Source organism: Oryctolagus cuniculus, chromosome 6 (assembly GCF_964237555.1).
Source record: "Oryctolagus cuniculus chromosome 6, mOryCun1.1, whole genome shotgun sequence".
Classification (NCBI taxonomy): domain Eukaryota; kingdom Metazoa; phylum Chordata; class Mammalia; order Lagomorpha; family Leporidae; genus Oryctolagus; species Oryctolagus cuniculus.
The window spans coordinates 57,800,003-57,826,313 of record NC_091437.1 but is presented as its reverse complement, the minus strand read 5'-3'; the positions used below and the strand labels follow the sequence as shown (position 1 = coordinate 57,826,313).

At 36.6% G+C, this 26,311-nt stretch overlaps 1 protein-coding gene and 1 long non-coding RNA gene across 11 annotated transcripts in view; both read right to left on the bottom strand.

Annotated features, from left to right (window-relative positions):
- Positions 1-26,311, bottom strand: part of RANBP17 (RAN binding protein 17) — a 371,265-nt gene that overhangs the window by 223,014 nt on the left and 121,940 nt on the right. The window lies entirely within an intron of this gene.
- The window catches only part of LOC138850214 (uncharacterized), a 34,120-nt gene continuing 23,927 nt past the window's right edge, over positions 16,119-26,311 (bottom strand). Inside the window, exon 2 of the long non-coding RNA XR_011389900.1 lies at positions 16,119-25,970. This is a non-coding gene — a long non-coding RNA (uncharacterized lncRNA). The remainder of the gene's footprint in view (positions 25,971-26,311) is intronic.

Genomic DNA, 26,311 nt, shown 5'->3' with positions numbered 1-26,311 from the left:
TAGGATGTAACCAGGAAGAAGTACTTCTTCACTAGCTTCCTCTTCTGTTTAAAAACTTAATTTTTACACATTCTTAACTACTTCCCTTTCTTTGCACCTCAAGCTTCTCCTAAGGTCTTCTCTCCAGCTGAATTTTAACATGGTTGGGTCCTCTGTAACTCACCATCTGCTGTAGAAACCAGCTAGTTCTTAAAACATTTTTTAAAGGACCCCTTTTACAGGACTAAAGATCTCCAAAACTTCACGTCACCTATTTCTATTTGTTTGCAACCCAAATAAATAAGACTTCATAAGCTTTAACAGAGCTATGGATTGCTTTGGAAGGGCAACAAACTGAAATGATGAAATGACAGGATATGGCTACAATGTCAGAAGTATACTTAAGAAGTTAAAAATCAGGTCACTTGTATATTTAGGAAGCAACTAGAAGCATCAGTAGCCATATTGGCTAAGAATTTACATGTAAAGAAGCTCTTTATAATGATAAACATATTTTATGTTACCTTCTGGGTTTTATTTTCTATTATTATTTGATATTTAAATTGTCCTGGTGCCAAATCACAATGAGGCTGAGATCAGAAAGCCTTTCTAGCTTAGAACTCATGCAATGGCCTTATCTCAAAAGTCAGTGTATTGAAATTTCTAGTATTATAAATGATGTTCTCAATATTGTCACTCATAAAGAAGACTCAACAGGGAGTGGATAAACATATGCATGATTTAACCAACAAGTTATTATATCATAGGGATTTTTATTTTTTAATATAGACACAAGATTTTTTTCCATTTTCCTTTCTGAAACACCAATAAGTCTTTTGTCATAAAGTCCTAGGCAGATGTTCCATATTTTACCTCCCATCACTGCATTCATACACTTATTTCAACTGAAGAATCAGAAGGCCACACTGTTAATAAAATGTATACAGCCCTGAAAATAACTTACAAGTTGAAAGGGTAACAATCATCCCCCAAAGTCAGTTATAGCACGAGTGAAATGTCTAATCTTAGAAGCGGCAAATGCATCTTCCAAGTCCAGTCCTGAGTATTCAGAGTGCATTAGACTAAACACTTTGAAAGGATACAACTGGAAAAACAAATAAACAAATGAACAAACCTTTAGAAAATATTAAGAGGTTATAATTCATGTAGTACATAAACAATAACCTAAGCATAACAAATATATCTGATCTTTAAATTTAAAAAAATGTAAAAAGAGCCTCCAGTTTTCTATTACTGCCAAGTTTATTTTCCTCTTAAGTTCCACCCCATTATAGTACAATAATGCCTCATTACTGTAGCGCAATAATGCATAGTCTATACTCCACCTATAGTTGCCTTGTGTCTATTTAGTTTTATAGCAAGCAAGCAATTTGAGAATATGGTAATAAAGCCTCAATCACAGTAATGATGTATGATGGGCTGTAATTTCTCTGTGCTAATGGGTTACAAACAGTATTACAGTGATGACGGGAATCTCATTGATTCATTATATGACTGCAATAGTATCAAAATGACTTAATATAGATCACTATTAAGTCATGCACATGCTACTAACAACCTCTATATTTCACCATATAGATATATAGGGAAATAAAATTAATAATAGTCTTTCTATATAAAAGTTCACACAGCACAAAACATTTGGTGTTGAGTACCCTAAATCAATGTTTAAAGTTGGAATTACCGCATTGAACTGGTTGTTTGAGAAGAAAACCATTGATTTTAATCTGCTTGAAGCAATCAATTACTCCCTGTCCTCTTTATTCCAAACTGTAATGAAAACTAAACTGCGTTGTCTTGAAAACTAAATGTGAAGATGATCATAAACAGAATTTAAACTCCATGGATTATTCATATCTACCCATTTAGATTTGCCATTTCCATTATGAGTACATTTGCCACGAGCATTTAATGGACATCTAAAAGGGAATTCATTAAAGCAGGAGCTGTTGGCAGCACTTATGGGCTTCAGACTGCTTTATGCTTGCCTTTAATAGCTCACTATTATAAAAGTGATATATTGTGTTCATCCCATTAGTAGTTTGCAGAAAGGTTTGCAAAACATAACAAATCCTTCTGAATATTTTCAGAACTGAAAGTAAATCATAGTTTGTATGTTTGTTTTAAGTAGCATATTTTAACAATATACAATTTTAGAGTCAACTAAATTTAGCTATTTTGAGTCAAATAAGATTTTGGCAACAACAAATGCCATTTTATGAACAGGCATCACCTTTTTGAAAATTCTATGATTATTAACTTGACAATTAGCAGTTGTCAGGTAATCTAAGCAATGACATGAAGGTATAGTAGAGGATAATAGTAGGACACACATTTCTATTAGTTAATGCAAGACATCACCAAAAAAAATGTAAGTAGAATATCTCTATACAACTGTATGAAAGGATTATTTCTGGCATCTTAGATGCATTAGCAAAATTGTTAGGAAAAGTAAGGACAGAAAATGGACATGAAAAATGTAAAACATAGTTTTAATATAATGCTTATTATAGTAATGCAATCAAATCCTAAGTATGAGGGAGAATGAGACAAGGAAGTCCAGTTTAAGCACACCATTTCCACAATATCTCGCTCTAGCCAACGAAACATATTTCACTTAAAAGGTAACTCAAAGCCTATGGTGCTTCAACAGCATGCCCTTACAAACATGGGCAGATAAATCCTATTAACAGTCAATCGTGGAAGAGTCTAAAAGTAACATATTTGGTTTTGGGAGTCAACTTTTTGGTTTGGAATGAGTTACTTTTCCTAAAAACTTTGCTTTTCTATTTTGTTTTGCTTATAGTAAGGTAAAATCAGCTAGCATGTCCCTTATTACATGACAGGCATTTCTAGAATGTATTAGCCAGTAGAGAACAGAAACCCAATCAGACGTGATCTAACTCTACATGTTTAAGTTCTGTAAATCTTCGTGTAATGATTAAAAGCTCATCTCAGGCCGGCGCCGCGGCTCACTAGGCTAATCCTCCGCCTAGCGGCGCCGGCACACCGGGTTCTAGTCCCGGTCGGGGCGCCGGATTCTGTCCCGGTTGCCCCTCTTCCAGGCCAGCCCTCTGCTGTGGCCAGGGAGTGCAGTGGAGGATGGCCCAGGTGCTTGGGCCCTGCACCCCATGGGAGACCAGGAAAAGCACCTGGCTCCTGGCTCCTGCCATCGGATCAGCGCGGTGCGCCGGCCGCATCGCGCTGGCCGCGGCGGCCATTGGAGGGTGAACCAACGGCAAAGGAAGACCTTTCTCTCTGTCTCTCTCTCTCTCTCTCACTGTCCACTCTGCCTGTCAAAAAAAAAAAAAAAAAAAAAAAAAAAAAGCTCATCTCAGCCTGATGTTTTAAAGACTTAAAACTTGATCTTTTGGCCGGCGCCGCAGCTCACTAGGCTAATCCTCCGCCTAGCGGCGCCGGCACACCGGGTTCTAGTTCCGGTCGGGGCGCCGGATTCTGTCCCGGTTGCCCCTCTTCCAAGCCAGCCCTCTGCTGTGGCCAGGGAGTGCAGTGGAGGATGGCCCAGGTGCTTGGGCCCTGCACCCCATGGGAGACCAGGAAAAGCACCTGGCTCCTGGCTCCTGCCATCGGATCAGCGCGGTGCGCCGGCCGCAGCGTGCCGGCCGCGGCGGCCATTGGAGGGTGAACCAACGGCAAAGGAAGACCTTTCTCTCTGTCTCTCTCTCTCTCACTGTCCACTCTGCCTGTCAAAAAAAAAAAAAAAAAAAAAAAAAAAAAAAAAAAAAAAAAAAAAAACTTGATCTTTTAAGTTTCTAAATTTTAGCTAATTCATTTATTGAAACAGTTGTTGCCATGATGTCACTACTACAATTATGGAAATTTCCAATGTTCACATATGCATCTATCCCAAAAAACTTCTGGTTACAAAAGTAAAAGCATAACAAAGATAAAAGTCGAGGGAAAAAGTAGGAGTGGTTACCTCAAATCTCACACTCTTTTAAATATACAAATACTTCCAAAGCCAATCAAATATAACCCTCAAGTTTCATTCCATTAGCTAATTTCTTCAAAATTACAATCCTTCAATAATATAGTTGATCACTCAGCCCAATAACACTATTGGAAATCTATGCTACTTCCTAATGCTTTGAAACATGCCCCCTGATATTTAATAAGGCTTTTAATGTGTACAACATTCCTGGGTTAGAACATGATTCAGTTTTGCTTTTTTTTTTTTTTTTTTTTTGGACAGACAGAGTTAGACAGTGAGAGAGAGAGAGAGAGAGAGAGAGAGAAAGGTCTTCCTTCCACTGGTTCACCCCGCAAATGGCTGCTACGGGTGGTGCATTGTGCCAATCTGAAGCCAGGAGTCAGGTGCTTCTCCTGGTCTCCCATGGGGTGCAGGGCCCAAGCACTTGGGCCATCCTCCACTGCCCTCCCTGGCCACAGCAGAGAGCTGGCCTGGAAGAGGGGCAACCGGGACAGAATCTGGCGCCCTGACTGGGACATTTTTGATACCCAAGAAATACTCTGTTTTTCTGCACATGTTGCATTTAACATAAGGAATAGAAACAGATTTGTACATAATAAATTGATATGTTCATATATACTTAATTGTACTGATACAGAATCAAGTAAACAATTACTTTATTTAGAATTTAATGGTAAAATATCAGGTGGTCCAAATAAGAAAGGCTTAAAAAGTTACCTTTTCAGTCAAAGAACAAGTTGTCTTGTTCAAATACAGAATAGATCTTTTGGAGTATTAAACACCACACTATATTTCAATAAGCCAGCAGTAAAGGATGATGTAAACATTCAGCTTCATCTGGCAAAATTCAGAGGAAGATAATCTCTCTTCTAATCAGTAACAAGGCATCACTTTACTGTAGCAAACACACTGAAGTATATTCACTTTAGTTTATAACTTATCAGTCATTTGGAGAATTAACTCAACAGGAGGAAATAAAAGCCCAATTTATCCTTATGTATATGTTGGCAAATGGCAGAGATCACATACATTAGAGCAGCATTTTTGATTTCCTTAAAATATGTGCATACAATATTATGATGATGAAACAAATTAATGTTTTATGATTTGAAAACCAATTTACTATGTACATAAATGGTCACCTACGCAACAAATTATACATCATGCACAAGTAAATTTTGAAGGAGAAACTATGAATATCAGAATGCAAGGCAGATATTTTTCACTCAATCAAGAAAAGGTTTTGAAAAATAAGTTGTCTAGAAAATAGTCCTGTAGTCACAGACCTAATTCATTCCCAGTTGTTAAGACAGCACCAAGGTGCAAAGCAGTGCTTCACTTGGCGACAACTACTTGCCTGAAAAGCAATCCTAAATTTCTTCATATAACCAGCATATGGAAATTGTACATAGGACAGAGAAATGTTTTCTCTGCCCTTAATCATTCTGACAGTAAATTAAATAATCCTCAGAAAAGTAATGAGAGAATCTTCATGTTGACCACTGGTGCAAATGTTAGCTCTACTATTCTGAATCTAAGTCCGGTTTCAGAGCATCTATAAACACAGTTAAAAGCTATTAAAAGTATAAGGGTACAAGATCATCTGTTCTAGACTGATTTTAAGCTACTCTGAACTCTTAGAAGTTCAATAAAAATGGAAATGAGAATCAGTTCTAAATTTCTAGCTAGAAATATCTGTTTCAATATGTCTGTCACCACACATACGCTCCTTTTAAGACTTCTTGAACTTAAAGATGAACAAGTATCCTGAAAATGATCACATTATAAAGCAAAGAGAATCTTTTAATGATGTGACAGTCATTAATAATTTATGGAGATCCTAAAATAAATGGACAGATGAAATGAATGAAATTTTGTCTTTTCTTTGGGGACTAGGAAACTTTGAAAAAGGTAGAAAGACTGATGCTGAGTGAGGTCACAGCTGAATGTGACTTACCTGTCCAGAAAAGAAACTGGCTTAACATACAGACTGACTTGCCCTCACCTGGGCCCTTAGACTGTGATCCCTGGTTCAGATGATGATGAATCAGATCGTTCTCAAGAAGGAAGAAACCCGAGTTGGATAGGTTTGCCACAAGCCCTTCACAGGAAGATGTCAGTCTTCTGTGCAAGACAAAAAAGAAAAAGAAGAAAAGGTACAGTGGCAGTGGATGAATTCTCCTTTTATAGGAGTGGGGAAAAAGTCAGGTATGCATATTCTCCATTAGCTACTAGTGCTTTTCTGTACACAAGGCTAAGAAGGTCTCTGCAAAAGTTGGAAGAGACAAAGACATCAAAAGTCTAAAATCATTTTGGAATGAAGATTATAGAAATAAAGATGCTTATTATAACTGATTATTGTTAGCGCCCCTTAGAATGCAAATTTGAGAAGATCAATAAATAAGAGACCGCTTTCATGAACAAAATAATTAGTCCTACAGAAATGGAAGATGTCCACAATCCAGGTGAGTTTAAATGATTAAATTACATTCCATTATTCAAGCTACTCTAACAGTGATTTAAAAGAATGTAGAGGTGGGTGGTTTGGCTTATTAGTTAAGACCATGGCTAAGAACACCCATGTCCACATGTGAATGCCTACGCCTGGGTTCTATACCTGGCTTCAGCTCCCAATTCCAGCTTCCCACTGATGCAGCCCCTAGGAGGCAGCAGGTAATGGCTCAAGTTCTTGGGTCCCTGCCACTAATATGGGAGACCTGGATTGAGTTCCTACTTCCTGGTTCCCAGCAAGCTGAACACCAATCATTGCAAACATTTGGGGAGTGAACTAATGGATGGAAGATCTCTATCTTTCAAAAAAAAATTTTTTTAAAGGATACAGTTTATCTTGTCAGAGTTAAATTATTTGGTATTCCAAAAATCATACTTGATATATCTCTAACATATTCCAGGTAGGTTTTCTATAGGTATAAAGCATTCTTATTAAAGTTTCTAAATAAAGATTACCAAAAAAATTTTTACCTCAAAAATTGATTTCTTCCTTTTACTATTAGAATCTACATTTAAAAATATAGCAGTCTCTCTTAATATATGCATAATTTTATTTGAAAGAATTAGTAAACTCAAGGATTTAGCCATGTTTACTTTGTCCTTTTCCTTAACAATACTAATTTTTATTTTCTATAACAAAATATATTTAACTTTTTTGTAGTGTCTTATAAATCTAATATTGATTTAACTGTTCTCGTTCACAGAAAATTCTGAAATTTCAGTGTGGTATAAAGGTATCACTTGTTATTTAAAAAATCAGTAAAAATTCTATATCATATGTGTCTGATGAGGTGATAAGAAGATACAACAAGCTAATAAATGATACTTTAATAAAGTATTCAGAAGAGTGGTTGCAAAAGTTCAATAGTTGGCATAAAAATTTAATAGATCAAATAATTAATAGAAAAATTAATTCAAAATTCTTCCTTCAATTTCAGATCTCACCTCCCATTCCCCCCAAAAAACCAGGACCACTACGTCTAGCAGTCTATGTTTTTCTATACAGTTACAGAAGCAAATAAAAAAGTTGGTCTCTATAATGAAAATCACACTTTAGGCTACACAGTGTTAAGCGTGTAACAGCCTCTCGAAAAAGACCAATTGGACTTGAACTGTGGCTTTGCTACTTACTGTTTGACAGTGGGCAAGTAAAATAATCTCTCTGAGCCTCAGTTTCCCCATGTAAAAATGGGGAGAAGGTTAACCATAGTGAAGGGTTGCTGTAAGAGTTAAAATAATATTGTGCATGTAGCATAGTGAATAGCAGGCACAAGGGAGTTGCTCTATAAATGGCAGCTATTACCATTATTCTTTACCAGATTTCTCCCAAGGAATTTAAAAGACTCCCAAAGAGAAATTATAAATTGCAGTGTTTTGTGATAATTAAAACATATAACATACTCATTTTATTTCACAAATATTTACTGTGAAAAATGTGCTGGGTGCTAGGGATATAATAGTGAACAAGATTGATACAATTCCTTCCCTTATGCAGTCTATAGTTTTGTGAGGAAGAAACAAATAACTATATTAATTGTAGTTGTGATTAATCATAGTTAAGTACCTTAAAGGCTAAGGACAATGTAATATGACATCACATAACTGGAGACACTAAGGTGGGGGAGGGAAGACTGCCTAGAGAAAACAGAAAAGGAACTAACAAGGCAAAATAAGTGAGAAAGACGTTGTTCCAAAAAGGAGAAGAAATAATACAATGCAAAGGCTCTGATAAAATATTTGGAGACTTCAGGAAATAAAGCCAGATACTTAGAGAAAGGAGAAAAAGAAGAAAAATGGTATAGGGAAGAGACAGAGAAGTTTCTTTGGCAGACTCTATAAGCCACGAACAAGATTCTAGTCTTTACCCTAAAACCAAGGGGTAAGTTATTGGTTTCCATCTTAAAACAATCACTGTTGCTTTGGTGTCTGATAGACCACATTGAGGAATGTTTGAAAATCAAGAAGAAGCTACCACACGGGTCATGGAGAGGAATGTGGAAACACATGTAGAACAACAAATAGACAAGAGGGAAAATTGAAAGGTCTTAGTGACCAACTTGCTGTAATGATGAATTCCAGGTTTTCACCATGAACAGCAGATCTCATTTACTGAAATAGAGAAATCCAAAGGTAAAGTGCTGTTAGTAGGAGATGTCATGAGTTCTGTTTAGAGTGTATTGAATTTAAGGTAACAGATGGATGTCAAATAGAAAATTCATAAGTTTAAAATTCAGGTGATATGTCTAGCTAAGATCTGTATCTGGTAGTAATTAAGCAAAGGGGTGGTAATTGAAGATACAAGAGTGCCTGTGAACTACTTAGGGAGAAAAGAAAGATGATAAGTCTTAAGAAACTGCAACATTTAAGATTAGACCCAGGAAAGTAAGTATATAAAGGAAGTGGAAAAGGAACTGCCAGAGAGATTAGAGGGGAAAAAAAAAAATAAGAGAACAGGGTATCAAAGAAGTTAAGGGGAAAGAGAAACAATTCAAAAGAGAGAAATTAGTCAATCAGGGTTAAATGCTGCAAAAAGCCCACTAAGTTAAGAGTAGAAAGTATAAATGAGCTTTACAAGTACAAGGCCAGTCCTGACTTCAGCTCAAGCAGCAGGGGGTATGGTTGTTTCATGTTAGGGATTAGAAAACCTTTCCTGAAAAGACCAGGTAATAAATATTTTAGTGTTTGTGGACCAACTGTTCAACTTTGTCATTATTGCTACCAAAGCAGCTGTAGACTGCATGTACAGGAATGAGTGTGGCTGTCTTCCAAAAAAAAGCTTTATTTACAAAACAGGCACCAGCCCTCCTCATGGTCTGACAATATGTGTTTCACAACAATCAAGTTTCATGCCATATAGTATTATCTCAGCAGAGCTTTCATGTTCTTCCAAAGTATACTCTTTCTCCCATCACTCCATCATACCATCCTGCAGCAGTATCTTCACAGATTATCCATTTTCTTAAATTACCTTTTTGCCTTAGTTATTGTATAATTCTCCTGGAATCTAAGTTCCAGGAGAAAAAACACCAAGCTTGTATAATTAATGTTTTTACATCTCCAGTATGTAAACTAGATTTAGATCTTAGGGCATTCAATACATACTTCATTTTTAACTTTCTGAAAGAATGTACTTGCTTTTCCATCCATGATATGGTAACAGGGTTAGGTTTATCCTCCTGCCCCATGTAACAAGAAAACCAGATTAAATATATTAAACACTAGTTTTGAGACAGTAGCAAACAGGCAGTGCAGAACTAGAATACTTGCAGAAAGGAAACAAGTATTCTGGACTGCAGAGAAGAAAGCAGCATCCCAAGAACAGTATAGTAATCTCACTGAGTTAAGAAGATAGAGATAAGAGTTCAAAGTTTCAGAAGACTTAAACATCAGTGCAGAATTCCAGAATTTTCAGACTTCTTGTTGGAAACTATGAAAGTTAACAGACAATGGAATATGTTTTCAAATAGTTTAAAAAAATTCTACACTGGAAACCTATACCCAATCAAAATGTCTGATAGGTATGGGCAAAATAATTTTTCAGCCAGATGAAAAATTGCTGACAGAATCAATTTCTATCATGTCTGCACTACAAGACATTTAAACATTTTCAAATAGAAAATAAAAAACACTACCACACAGAGATTTAGCCAGACACAAAGGAATGCATAGTGTCAATTAGCATACATGAAAGGAAATATAAAAGCTTTCCCCTTCATTATTCCACTTCTTTAAGATAGCAGACTATTAAAAAATAGTACCATATTGAGAGGTTCAAATGTAGAAGTAAAATCTGAGAACAAAGCCACAAAAGATGGATAATTTAAATGGAAACATATTATTTTAAAGTTCTTACATTATATGTGAAGTGTTTAATATCAATTGGGGTTGATAAGTTAAAAATGCAGACTACAAACCACAGAGAAACCACTGACAGGGGTATGGCTGGTAAGTGAAGATACAATGGAACTATTAAATAATACACAATTAAATGGAATAATGATAGATTGGACAAATAAAAAACAGTAGCAAAGTAGTAGCTATAATGATAACAACATTTAAAAGAAACAGTCTAGGGAGTGGAGTGTGGCATAGCAGGTTAAGCCTCTGCCTGTGATACTGGCATCCCATATAGGTACTGGTTTGTGTACTGGGTGCTCCATTTCTGATCCAGCTCCCTGCTAATGCACCTGGGAAGGCAGTGCTTGGGCCCCTGCCACCCAAGGGAGAGATCCAGATGAAGCTCTATCTTTTGTAGTCACTCTCTGTCTCTTCCTCTCTAACTGCCTTTCAAACAAATAAATAAATCTTTTTTTTTTTTTTTAAAGAAACAGTCTAAAGAGAAGAGGTTGGCAAACTGCAAATCAAAGGCCAATTCCAGTTTGCTCCCTATTTCTTTGTAGCAAATAACAGCTTTTTATTTAACAAGAAGTAAATGGTATTTTCAGAAAAAAAATTGTGGAATAGCATTTCCTGATACAGGGAGATTACACAAAATTCAAATTTCAGTAGCCACAAATACAGTTTAGTTGTTTAATTGTAACAAAGTCATGACTAATCATTGACACATGGGCTATGGCTGCTTTTGCACTACAAAAACTGATATGAACAGTCATGAAAGAGACTGTATGGCTTGCAAGGTCTAAAATATTTATTATTTAGCTGTTCACAGAAAATATTTGCTGATATCTGATTCAAAGGCTTCAATTCAATAATATAAGTGATTAGACAGAATGGTATCTGGGGTTCATATAGAGCCAGAAATAGTCATTGGACTACTACCAATAACCACAATGGAAAATCTTATTCTTGGTACGTTGATGACTCAGAAAGATTTTTAGTTACATGCTCTTCTTGTTTTGTACGACAAAGTCTTAAAGCAAGATATAAAGGAGGGGCCAGCACTGTGGCTCACTTGGTTAATCCTCTGCCTGCAGCGCCGGCATCCCATATGGGCACCGGGTTCTGGTCCCAGTTGCTTCTCTTCCAGTCCAGCTTTCTGCTGTGGCCCGGGAGGGCAGTGGAGGATGGCCCAAGGGCTTGGGCCCCTGCACCTGCATGGGAGACCAGGAAGGAACACCTGGTTTCGGATTGGTACAGCATGCTGGCCGTAGTGGCCATTTGGGGAGTGAACCAACGGAGGGAATACCTTTCTCTCTTGTCTCTCTCTCTCACTGTCTATAACTCTACCTGTCAAATTTAAAAAAAAAAGATATAAAGGAAACATACTGTTCCAAGTAATTTAATTGTTTCCCTAGAATGAAACCTGAGAATATTTACAAGAATACCAAACTATGCTATCTAATAGAAAAATTACTAGGCATGAAAAGAAGAAAACTCTATAGATGACAGAATTATTAGGCAAAATAATTAAAAGTATCATGTATCATATGTACTTAATATGTTCAAAAGTTAGAGGAAATAAATTTAAGTAGAGACACTGATGATATAATAAATAGCCCAAACTTCAGTACTAGAGATAAAAAATACACTGAACGTAATTAACAAGAGAACAGATATGACAGAAGAAGGTATTTGTGAACTTAAAGACAGCAATAGAAAGTACCCAAATTAAAACACATAGAAAAAAAAAAGACATCAGTAGTTGCTGGGCAAATGCAAGTAGTGTAACATATGTATAATGGGAGTCCTCAAGAAAGACAAGCAGGAGGGACAGAAAAATAGATAAGGAAATAAAATATTAAAAGCTCTGCAGATTTTATGAAACTCAAAATTTACAGATACAGGAATCTCAAACCTGAAGCACAAGAAACAAGAAGAAAACAACACAGCATAATCAAACTACTTTACTACTTTACAGTAATGAAGGTAAAAATCTTGTAAGCAGAAAGAAGAGTCAAAACCAGAAAGAAAAAGGGCAAATTATATTCAGGGGAAAAGAAAAAAGCATTGCAGCAGATGCCTCATTATAAAAAAACAAGTGAGAAGACAATGGCATAATTTCTTTAATGTATTCAGTTGCAACATCAACAAAAATTCAACCTAAAATTTCATATCAAATGGAGATACTTTTCAAAACAGAAGGCAAAATACATGTGTTTTCAAACATACAAAAGCTGAAACCATCTATCACCAAGATTTCTACACTAGATTAAATTTTACAGGAAATATTTCAGATAGAAAAGACTTCCACATGGAATTCTGGATCTAAATACACTCATACACACACACACACACACACACACACAAAACCCACTGGAAATGATAGCTATATGGGTACATATAAAATATTTTTCTTACTATTTAAATTTCTTTAAAAGATAATTGGTTAAAGCAAAAATCACATCAAAGTACTGTAGGGCTGCCGGTGCCGCGGCTCACTAGGCTAATCCTCCGCCTTGCGGCGCCAGCACACCGGGTTCTAGTCCCGGTCGGGGCACCGGATTCTGTCCCGGTTGCCCCTCTTCCAGGCCAGCTCTCTGCTGTGGCCAGGGAGTGCAGTGGAGGATGGCCCAAGTACGTGGGCCCTGCACCCCATGGGAGACCAGGATAAGTACCTGGCTCCTGCCATCGGATCAGCGCAGTGCGCTGGCCGCAGTGGCCATTGGAGGGTGAACCAACGGCAGAGGAAGACCTTTCTCTCTCTCTCTCACTGTCCACTCTGCCTGTAAAAAAAAAAAAAAAAGTACTGTAGGGCTTATGATGTACAAAGTAGTAAAATGTATGACAATGTTGCATAAGGATGGGAGATAAGAAATGGAAATATACTGTTATAAAGTTCTTATTTGTTAAATGAAGTGGTATCATGTGATTTGCAAGATGACAAAAGTCATAAGTTAAAGATGTGAAGCACAAGCCCTAAAGTATAACTACTAAAAGCTGTAACAAAAGTTACAGCTCACAAGTCCAAAAATGGATACAAACTTGATTAATAAAAAGATACTCAATCCCCACAGTAAGCATTTAGGCTAGTGACTGAGACTCCTACCATGCCACACTGAGTGCCTAAGTTTGCTTCCTTGATCCAGGTCCTGACTCCAGCTTCCTGCTAATGTGAACCTCAGGTGGCAGCAGAGATGGTTCCAGGTAATTGGGATCCTACCACCCACATGAGAAACTTGGATGCCTTCCCAGGTCCTGACTCCAGTCCTGGTTGATACCCAACCACTGCAGATCAGATACTCCCCAATTCTGCCTCTACCTTTAAAATGAATAAATTAAAATAAAAACCTCTATCAAAAGAGATACAAAGGGGCCAGGCGCCATGGCTCACTTGTTAATCCTCTGCCCGCAGCACCAGCATTCCATATGGGCGCTGGGTTCTAGTCCCGGTTGCTCCTCTTCCAGTCCAGCTCTCTGCTGTGGCCCAGGAGGGCAGTGGAGGATGGCCCAGGTGCTTGGGCTCCTGCACCCACATGGGAGACCAGGAGGAATGTGGGAGACCAGGAAGAAGCTTCTGGCTCCCGGCTTCGGACTGGCGCAGTGCCGGCTGTGGCGGCCATTTGGGGAGTGAACCAATGGAAGGAAGACCTTTTTCTCTGTCTCTCTTTCTCACTGTCTATAACTCTACCTGTCAACAAATAAATAAATAAATAAAAAGAAATGCAAAAAAAGAGAGAAAAACCAGCAATATGATTCATTGAAAAATATTAAAAAATCAAGACAGTGGAATAAATTCAAGCACATTAATAATTATGGTAAATGAAAATGATTTATTTTATATTGCTCAAATTAATAAGTAGACAAACTGTCAGGGCCTGGCACTGTGGCAAAGTAGGTGTAGGTTTCTCTCCGTCTCTCCCTCTCACCATCTGTGACTCTACCTCTCAAATAAATAAATAAAATTAAAAAAAAAAAAAAGTAGAGAGAGGAGCCCGTGCTGTGGTGTAGCATGTAAAGCCTGCAGTGCCAGCATCCCATATGGGCACCGGTTCATGTCCTAGCTGCTCCACTTTCAATCCAGCTCTCTGGTATGGCCTGGGAAAGCAGTAGAAGATGGCCCAAGTCCCTGGGACCCTGCACCCATGTGAGAGACCCAGAAGAAGCTCCTGGCTCCTGGCTTCAGATTGGCACAGCTCCAGCCGTTTCAAGCATCTGGGGAGTGAACCAACAGATGGAATACTCTTTCTCCCTCTCTCTTTCTCTCTCTCTCTCTCTGCCCCTCCTTCTCTCTATGTAAGTCTGACTTTCAAGTTAAAAAATAAATCTTTAAAAAAAGTAGAGAGAGATTGTCACATAGAATAAAGAAAAGAACAAGACTAAACCACATGCGGCCTATTACTGTATTAACAGAAAGGCATAAATTGGTTACAAGTAAAATAAAGGAAAAAGATACACCATGCTAATAACTAATCAAAAGAAGGGAGAAATAGATTTCAGAGCAAAGGATATTATCGTGAAAAGAGGATCACTTCAGAATAAAGGGGCCAATGCATCAAGAGGACATGGAGTCCTGAAAGTTCAAGGACCTAACAGTTGAGTTTCAAGATACACGAAGTAAAAACAAATACAAGGACGAAAAGAAACAGACACACCCCCAACTATCGTCAGAGATCCGACATCCCTATTTCCAATTTTTATGAAACTCAAAATGTACATACTTAACAAAATTAGGAATATATGAAACCTCAATAGTCTTCAAATTTCAGTTCTCAAACTATCAGTTTAACACAATTCTGACAAACTATAGCCTTTTATCTTTGTAGCAATCAATGAGCTAATTCCAAAATTTGTATAGAGAAGCAAAAAAACTTGAACAGTCGAAGCAATACTTTTTTTTAATCAAATTTGGAGGACTGAACATCACCTACAGTAATTAAAACAGTGTGGTACCTGAATAGGATAGGCTTATAGATCAAAGGGACAAACCAGAGTTCAAAAGTAGACATACACATATATGTATAAACAATTGATTTTCTTTAAAAAGGCCAAGATATCAATGGAAGAAAGGATAATCTCCTCAACAAATAATTCTGAAGATATATTTCTCCTAATTCAATGCAATTTTTCTATTTTACATGAGGTAAATTTAATATTTAGACTGTGTCTTCCTTTTTTTTTTTTTTTTTTTTTTTGACAGGCAGAGTAGACAGTGAGAGAGAGAGAGACAGAGAGAAAGGTCTTCCTTTTCCATTGGGTCACCCCCCAATGGCTGCTCCGGCCGGTGCACTGCGGCCGGTGCACCGCGCTGATCTGAAGCCAGGAGCCAGGTGCTTCTCCTGGTCTCCCATGAGGGTGCAGGGCCCAAGCACTTGGGCCAACCTCCACTGCATTCCCGGTCCACAGCAGAGAGCTGGACTGGAAGAGGAGCAACCGGGACAGAATCCGGTGCCCCAACTGGGACTAGAACCCGGTGTGCCGGAGCCTCAGGTGGAGGATTAGCCTATTGAGCAGTGGCGCCGGCCTAGACTGTCTTAAACAAGATTCTACAACCAAAGCGAGGTGAGTAGTTATGATTTAGAAAACATCAATTTTATGTGAAGTTCTTTATACTTATTATTTATAATCCTCATAACAACCCAGGAACGTGGTTTTATTTAGGAAAAGTGATACCTAAAAGAAGTAGGTAAATTGCTAAAGGCCTTAGACCTTCGAATTGATCAAAATTGGCACTAGAATCAAGTCCATCAAATTCCAAACTAAAATATTTTCCACTATAAAACACAAGATTAGTGGCAGGGACAAACCAGTCAGGAAATATCTTGACTCTGTCTTCTTTATTACATGGCTGAGATACATATGCTGAAATTATGTCATACAGTATAATGTTCACACTACATATTAGGAAGGAACATCGTGAGCCATTTTATAGGTGACAGCTGTCAAAACAGCTGTCTTCTAAATGTGGTATCAAAAAGAAAAGTGGCACATATTATTAGTAATGTGAGTTCAGACAGATTTCAAGTCAATATATTCATATTTTAAAGCAATTTTGTACCGATAGGCCCAAAAATACCTTTTAAGTTAAAAAGGTTGAGTATGTCACTTCAGTTTTATTGTGATGTGAATTTACATACATATTTAATTTCATATGGATAAAAGATTTCAGCAAAGCAAAACAGAAAATAAGGGTTGGCAAAGATGTGAAGAAATGGGAATACTTGTATATCACTGATGGAAATATAAAATGGGTCACCTGCTGTGGAAAATCATGTGGTTCCTCAAAAAGTTAAACAAAGAATTACAGCACTATTCAAAACAGCCAAGAAATCATATAAGCCTTGGTATTCATCCATCAATAGATGAATAGATAATGTAGCATATGTATACAATGGACTATTATTTAGCCATACAAAGCATGCAACTCTGTCATCTGTGGCAACATGGATAAACCTGGAGGATGCCATGTTAAATGAGTCAGGCATATAAAGACAAATACTGCATTTTTTCACTTACATGTAGAAGCTAAAATAGTTGATCACATAGATGTAGAATGTAGAACACTGGCCAGGAGTTGGGAAGGATGGAGAGAAGGAAGGCTGGACAGAGGACAGTTAATGGGTACAGGGGTATAGCTGAGTAGGAAGAACAATGTCTAATGTTCTACAACACAGTAGGATAACACAGTTGGCAACAATTAACTGTATATTTCAAAAGAGTTGGTAGGGAGGATTGTGAATGTTTTCAACTCAAACAAATAATAAATGGGGGAAAAGATATACAAACTACCCTGGATCCGATACATTAAATTATGCATTGAAGTATAATAATACTATACCCCATAATATGCATAATTATTAAGTATAAATTGAAAATATTTAAAAAATTAAACAGAACTACTTTATGATTTGGTAATTCTACTTCCAGATGTTTACTCAAAAGAACTGAAATCAAGGTATTCATTTTTTAAGTTTGCAGAAGATGGTATCAATTTTGAATAGTTTAAGTATTAGTTACAAATACTGCTTATGTTTTAATAGCTTTGTAGACAATAATTATATACTCAACCTGATGTTTTATTCTTGACAGCTAAAACATGGAAGCAACACAAGTATCTATCCAACGATAAATGCTAAGCAATATGTGGTACTTACGTACAATGGAGTATTATTCAGCCTTATAAATGAAATTCTGGGGGCCTGTGCCTTGGTGCAGCAGGTTAAAGCCCCTGCCAGCAGCACTGGCATCCCATATGGGCTCAGGTTCGAGTCCTGACTGTTCCACTTCCAATCTAGCTCCTTGCTAACGCATCTGGGAAAGCAGCAGAGGATGGCCCAAAGTCCTTGGGTCCCTGCACCCATGTGGGAGACCTGGAAGAAACTCCTGCCTCCCTCCTGGCTTTGGATTGGCTCAGCTCTGGTTGTTGAGGCCATTTGGGGAGTGAACCAGTGGATGGAAGACCTCTTTCTCTCTCTCTCTTTCTCTTCTCTCTCTCTACTTCTCTCTGTAACTCTGTCTTTCAAATAAATAAAATAAATCCTTAAAAAAAAAAAGGAAATTCCAACACATGCGACAATGTAGATGAAGGCTGAGAAGTTGAGAACTTCATGCAAAGTGAAATAAGCTAGTTACAGAAAGACAAAATATAATATGACTTCACTTAAAAAGAGGTAGCTAGATTAGTCAAAATTAGTCAAAATCATAGAGACAGTAAGAATGCTGGTTGCCACAAGCTGAAGAGATGTGGAGGAATGGGAGCTATTGTTTAACAGGTATAGTTTTAACTTCGCAAAATGAAGAGTTCTGGAGACAGATGGTAGTGATGATTGACAACAATACGAATGTATTTAATATCACTGAACTGCATAATTTAAAAAGGTTAAGATAGTAAATTTTATGTAACATATTTTACTACAATGCAAATTTTGGGGAAAAAAAGACTTCAGAAAGGTTACATATTAGATTATAGAAACTATTTTAAAATTCATATCTCAAGTCACTTACCTTAATGATCTTTAAGAATCCCCATCATATATTTTTAAGCACCTAATGAACCAATCAAGCTAAATGTGCATGGTATTCATTTTTTAAGTTTACAGAAGATGGTATCAATTTTTAATAATTTAAGTATTAGTTACAAATACTGCTCATGGTTTAATAGCTTTGTAGACAATAATTATATACTCAGACTTATGTTTTAGTTAATGGACGTGTATTTTGGTGATAATTGCAATGCCTGAACATAATGTGATTATATTAGCAGTATGAAATAAAGCTGGGGCCAGTGCTGTGGCATAGCAGGTTAAGCCTCCACCTGTGGTACCGGCATCCCATATGGGAGCTTCTTTGAGTTCCGGCTGCTGCACTTCCAATCTAGTTCCCTGCTGGTGGCCTGGGAAAGTAGTGGAAGATGACCCAAGTGCTTGGGCCCCTTCATTCACATTGGGAGACCTGGAGAAAGCTCCTGGCTCATAGCTTTGGGTCGGCTCAGCTCTGGTCTGGGAGTCAACCAGCAGATGGAAGACCTCTCTCTTTCTGTCTCCTTTCTTACTGTGGCTCTGCCTCTCAAATAAATAAATACATTTTTAAAATTTAAAAAAAAAAAGAAGAAAGCCAACTTACACCAATTGAAAAACCTGGCTATTTCTATAATTGCTTAATTTTTATTGTTAAAACAGGATAAAATGGTTAAAAAAGAATCCTGTAACAAACATCAGAACTTTGTTTACAACTATAGAAATATACTTAAAAACTTTATTTACAACTATAGAAAAAACTTAAAAAATACTGATATATGCTCTACTTTTGAAGAATGTATTAATGTAATGACCCAAGAAAATAAATAACAGCTTAGATAAAAATCATTCCATTAGGAAAATAAAGATCTACTAGATTCTAGCTTTCTAAAGTTTAATAGTCATGAGAACTCTGGCAAATCACTCTCACTGCCTGAGATTTTTTATTTTTAGACCGCTTCATGGTAGCATATGATTTCTTAGATCTTTTCTGGCTCTAAACTTTGCAATGTTATTATAATACAAAATAAAAATTGGAAAGCAAAATACTCTAAATAGTGATAGTATAACTAAACTCATGATCATTTGATTTCTATATCTAGGAAAAACAATTCAAAAACAATAAAATACCATGTAAACTCCAATACTTCCTTACCAAATTAAAAATTATTTTATAGAAATTAAAAACCATAGCCTTGAGACCTGTGCCCTCTGAAAATTTTATATTTTTCTTTATATATACATGAGTAAACTTCAACAAGTTATTTTATCATTTTAATTTTTAATTAGTTTTTAACAGATTCAACATAGTTCATAGATACAATTCTAAGAATATAATGATACTAGTTTACTCCTTCCCTCCCTCCCATTCTCTTTATCACCCTCCTTCCTTTCCCTTTCTTTCTTTGGAAAAGATTATTTTGATGCAATATTTTTCAAATTCATGTGTAGATTTTTCATAATCTGCATCATCTTCCACAAACTTTTTGAAGACCCCTCCAACTCAAGGATTTCAAAATTATCTGCATAGACATCTAAGATCCAAGTAAACTACAATAAAATAGATAAGCCATGGGTCTACTTGTAGTTAGCAGGGATTAGAGAGCATCAAGAACCTCAACAAGATTATTTCATCATTGAATGAGAAGGGCTTAACATCGTATTATCATCACTACCACTTTTGGTACTGATGGTATTATTATGCGTATATACATTTTTTATACTGTGTCCATTTAAATACTGTGACAATGTCATCTGATCACAATCAGTTTAATAATTTTATATGGATATCCCTAAGAGTGAAGTAAATTTTTTAAAATTTTTTTTTGACAGGCAGAGTGGACAGAGAGAGAGAGAGATAGAAAGGTCTTCCTTTACTGTTGGTTCACCCCTCAATGGCTGCTGCGGCCAGCGCACCACACTGATCCGAAGCCAGGAGCCAGGTGCTTCTCCTGGTCTCCCATGCGGGTGCAGGGCCCGAGCACTTGGGCCATCCTCCACTGCCTTCCCGGGCCACAGCAGAGAGCTGGACAGGAAGACGAGCAACCGGGACAGAATCCGGCGCCCCGACCTGGACCAGAACCCGTGTGCCGGCGCCGCAGGCGAAGATTAGCCTATTGAGCCGCAGGGCCGGCCCAGAGTGAAGTAAATTTAAAAAAAAAAAAAAAAAAACCATCCAAAGTTTCTCAATGGACTTCTATGATTTCTAACATCACAACCTCAGTGTTCCTAATTATCTGAAATGGCAATTGCTCTGCAACTGAACTACTACCTGCTAGAAATGCAGGCAGGGAGGCAGCTACCAAGGAGGAGCTAAATTCAACAACCCATTCCTGAAGCCCCACCCATACCTTCCAAACTCTCCATCCCCTTTTCAGGCAGTGGAAAACGGCTTCTGCTGAGAAAAAAAGCGTTTCTAAGAAACTTTGGCTCTTACAGCTGTTGCTGGCTAAAAATAATCAACAGGGCTGTAGGTTGTCCGGCAATAACCTTTAGCTTATTACAACAGAATTACCATGGCTGACACCATGAACTTCTGAAATTTCAAAAAAAGGGCAAGAAAAATGAATGCATGCCATTCAAGCTCCACCCCAAGCCCCACCCCTTTGAATATTCAAATAAGGGCTGCTCACATGACTCCAAAGGGATGGAGCCAAGCCTGGTGGAGCGCAGCTCTCTTCAGCAGTGCATGCAATTAATGGTGCTTCTCTGCTGACATTTATCTACGCCTCCTCCTGGAATTCTTTCTTCTGTTGGAGACAAGAACCTGGACCCTGCCAGCCCACAGCAAAATCTGATAGGGTCTGCATTTGGATGAAGGTGAAAGTGATAGCCAGAGCCAAGTATTGAACACAGGTACTCTAAAATGGGTAGTAAGCACCTTAACCACCATCTTAATCACTAGGCCAAATGCCTGCCCCTATACACCTGAGGTTTTTGAAAAAATATACAATATAATTAATAAAAGGATATTAGAAAAACATACTATGATCACCCAAAAAGACCCCTGAATATTATTTTTATTTTACTTGACAAGGAAAACAAAGTTGGAGAAGCTTAGTGTCACAGAACTGATTAAAGGCCAGTGAACTCCAGGACCAATACCCCCTATAAAGACAGCAAAGAAGTAAAAGAGGAGGAATGGGAAGAAACAAAAACCCAATGTAAGCATCAAAAAATGAGAGGTTGGAAAACAGAGCTTTTGAAGTAATCACAGATTTGATTAGGTCAGAAGTTACACTTTTCTTTTTCTAGAGTCTTGGCTTTGGAATCAGATTCTATTGTTTTAATTCCTGGTCCTGTCTGGCATTAAGAGAAAATGCAGGGGCCAGCACTGTGGCGTAGCGGGTAAAGCTGCTGCCTGCAGTGCCAGCATCCCATATGGGCACAGATTCAAGTCCCAGCTACTCCACTTCCAATCCAGCTCTCTGCTATGGCCTGGGAAAGCAGTAGCCCAAGTCCTTGGACCCCTGTACCCACGTGGGAGACCTGGAGGAGGCTCCTGGCTTCTCATTGACACAACTCCGGCCTTGTGGCCAATTGGGGAGTGAACCAGCAGATGGAAGCTCTCTCTCTCTCTCTCTCGCTCTCTCTCTCTCTGTGTCTCTCCTTCTCTTTCTGTGTAACTCTTTCAAATAAATAAATAAATCTTTTTAAAAAATGAGAGAAAATGCAAACTTAAAGTATCTGCCAATACTACAATCACTGTAAATACCTGCCCCAACATCAAACTGTTTCCAAATCACCACTCCCTCCTACACACAAATATCAATCTGTGACACATCAGTTGATTTCTAGCACATACCAAGAATTATGTTAGATGTTCTAATGACTAGATTACACATAATTCTTTGAAAGAGAATTAACTCATTACATTAAATGTATATAGAAAGATTTTTTTAAATAAAAAGTTCTATCTTCTTATTCTTACCAGTAACAGCAACTATCACTCTTCAGCAACTGCACTGGGTAAATTCTATGCCAGGTACTTGCCATATTGTACTTAACATCACAACATATATATATATATGTTTATATGTATATATTTATATATATATATATAAAGCTATCACGCCCGTTTTAAGGGAGGAAGTTGATGAACTGAAAAGTTAATGGATTTCCTAAGGGTAGGTAGTTAACAACCTGCAAGTAACCACAATGGGACTGAAGTCTATGTGACCAAAAGCTCAAGCTGCTTTTCACTGCAACACTGCATCTTTTTCCTAAATAGATGATCCTCTTTCTTAACTGAACTGTTGATAACCACCTTATTTGCAGGGGAGGAAGAATGATAAGCCAAGTTTCTAGAATATATAGCCTCTATTTTTCCATACCTACTACCAGAAATAAATGAGATGACTACCTTTACAATTCCAACCCTGGATTGCTTTTGAAAAATTCGAAATAAATAATCATCCTTATCTTATTATAACACATGACAGAGGTTATGTGCAGTTCTCATTAGGATGCTTTCTTAAACTCTAACTGCTAAACTTAAATGAGAGGCATTTGGTACAATCTGAAAAATATTCAGTTCAATTAAAAGTAATTGATGCATGGTGAAATAATTCTTCCCAAAGCTGCTGTAAAATCTTCAAAAAAATAAAGCTACTTAATAATTTTCATCTCCTACAGGCTAGAGAGAAGCATTATTGCATATTAAAAATTGGAGTGTAGTTTTCCCAGAGGTAAAAGAAAGTTATTAAAACAACCTATTTATTGTTGATATAACTATCCATTTGTGCCACACAAAAAGTAACAAATTTCAGTACATTAAAAGAAAAGCTAATTAAGGCATAATTAGTATTTTCTGTATTTTGATAATTAGGGGTTAGTTGGCTATTCCTTTTCAAATTTCTATTTGATGCACCCTGACAATGCCTTTAATGAGCAACTAACGCTATTGAATCCCTCATGGCAGAGGAGTTTAGTGACCACTACTACATTACTTTCATTTATCACTGCCTCTTTACCTATAAATTAATCTAGCCCTGTAGCTATGTTGATCTACTTTATATCAATTTCTTCATCCATATCAGCTGAATATGTATGGCATTAACCTCATTTGCTAGTTGAGAAAAGCAGAATTAAAATGAGATCTAATTTCTCGTGCACAGCACAATTTCAAAACTGCCTGCTAATTTCCACCACCTGTCAGTGTGAAGCGCCTTTACTTTCTTGTAATTAAATAAAACAGTATATTTTTTTAGCAGCTCTGAAAAATGCTAATCTTTCAAAAGTGTTCAGTGATCATTAATCATTAGGACAGTAAAGGAGCCTTACTCAGAATGCTCATTTATCCTTTGTTTAAGCTAAAAACATTTTTTGGCCTTTTCACAGGAAGGAAAAAATGTACCAGATGGAATATAAAAATTAACTATTACATTCCACTCTGCTGAAGTTTCTACTGACTTGGTTTACTGCCACGTTGTGGTAAGAGGCTTAACATTACAGAGAGGTAGCTAGTTTGATAAAATAAGCAGGACCCGAAGTAAGCAGAAAATTTTTACTGGAATCAGTGGGAATTTAATAAATATATATTATATCCATCTATGTGTAGTAGAACTAAAATTTACACACCTTATAATATAGGATAATAGAATAATTGTTCACAGTGTATTTATTAAAATACATTCAATAAACTGCTTACTAGCCTATAAATTAAATTGTTCACTACAAGTATCATCTGAACAAAGGCAGTACTGGTCAGACTGGACAAAGTTAAACATTTTTAATTGGATTTTACTGAATTTCCCAAATACTTGTGTTTGTGTGTGTATATATATTAATTATATATTATATAATATTATAATATATAATATTATATTTATATATAATATATAAATATTATGTATAATATATAATTATAATAATATATTAATTAATTATATTATATGTGATTATATAATATAACCAGTACAGAAATTTTGAAAATAAAAATAATTATTGATGATTAAGCAAACTGAAAATAGATTTTTGTAAAAATTAAGAGTGGGAATGTGAGAAAGAGGAGGAGAAAAGGTTGGAGTGTGGGCAGATGGGAGGGTAGGAGGGAAGTGTCACTATGCTCTTAAATCTATATATGAAATACATGATACTTGTATAACAAATACAATTTTAAAAAATAAATAATTTCTTATGTTGTTTTAATAGTAGAGACAACAAATTAATATTTTAACCTATTTTTTTAACTTCGGCTAACAACTTGGCTTTTGGTGTTTGTTTCACATCATTGTAACCATACTATATACATTTAAGTTAACAAATAGCCTGCAATTCTGGCTTAACACTCACATACATTTCTCAATAAACCTAACATGTTAATTTTTCTTCCTGGATATTAGATATGATGAGTTAGCAATGAACAGTATATGTTTAAGTAAAAAACATATAAACAGATACACCCCAATATATTATTAAAATGTTTGACTACTTATTACCAGATCTCAGTCTAAACATGTTTATTCTTCAAATAGTAATATACCTTGGAATAATATCCTATGATTACCTTACTCTAAAAAAAAAAGTGTAACACATTAGTATATAAATGATTAAGTCCTTAGTATATAGAACTTTTAAAGAATTATAAGTTATTAATAATGCAACTATGCACAATATTCCTCATTCAGTTTTGTAGGAAACATTTAATACATAGTACTTGAAATTTAACTCTTTATATAAATTATCTCAACCATATTTATTGATGAACTTATAGCTGATATGAGTTTTCTCATCTTTCCAGTTCACCAAGTCATCATAATATGAACAAGAAAAAAAAGAAGAAACAAAAATGTGCACTTAATATTTATACAAAGTAGCTTCAGAGTTTCTATAACAGAAATAGGAATGATCCTATCTTATATTTATTGTTTTCAGACAGGCTGCTGGAAGCAATTATGAGTAAAATTTTCCAAAGAAAATAATTTCAGGATCTTAGGAAAAGATTCCTACTGATAATCACTTTGAAATTATATAGTGGTAAAGATAACCAACTTGAGCGTCACCTTCACAGTTGAACACATTTCTAGTAGAAATTCAGTAGATTTGCACATGACTCTATCATTGAAATATTAGCAACATGTATTCACACATGAGCTTCCTTTAAACAACTTGAATATTTTAAAGACAGCAGATTCCAACCCAAGACTTCAATAATCGAAGTTTCCCATCTCCATCCTGTATAATACTTGATAGTCTAATTTTCAAGAAAAATCTATCCTTATCCCAGAATCAAGGACTATCAAATTAATGCAAATATCATGCACATATCATAAACTATGACATAATTTAAATTAAGAAAAATATTTCCACAGGGAAAATATTGTATATTTTATGTCCCGCCTTTTGGTTTGTGAGGCAGGATTATCTTGCACATAATTTGAACAAGACCCAATAATTATTAATAACAATTACAGTCTGATGGGGAGGGGAAAGATTTTTAGAGCTGTAAAATTTAGTAATATAAACCTCTTTAAATAGTGTTCTTTAGTGCTGACAATTCTTCAAGAATAGAGCTTAAGTCACTTTCTACAGACTATTATTCTAATTACATCATTTCTTAGAATCACTAAAAATTTGTAAACATCAGAAGTTGAAATAAATATAGCTACAAGAGAAAACATGAATGTCCACCCTAAGAAATTATCCCTTTCCACCTTATTTTTCTTTGTTTTTTTTTTTTTTTTTTTTTTTTTTTTTTTTTTTTTTTGGACAGGCAGAGTGGACAGTGAGAGAGAGAGACAGAGAGAAAGGTCTTCCTTTGCCGTTGGTTCACCCTCCAATGGCCGCCGCGGCCGGCGCGCTGCGGCCGGCGCACCACGCTGATCCAATGGCAGGAGCCAGGAGCCAGGTGCTTTTCCTGGTCTCCCATGGGGTGCAGGGCCCAAGCACCTGGGCCATCCTCCACTGCACTCCCTGGCCACAGCAGAGGGCTGGCCTGGAAGAGGGGCAACCGGGACAGAATCCGGCGCCCCGACCGGGACTAGAACCCGGTGTG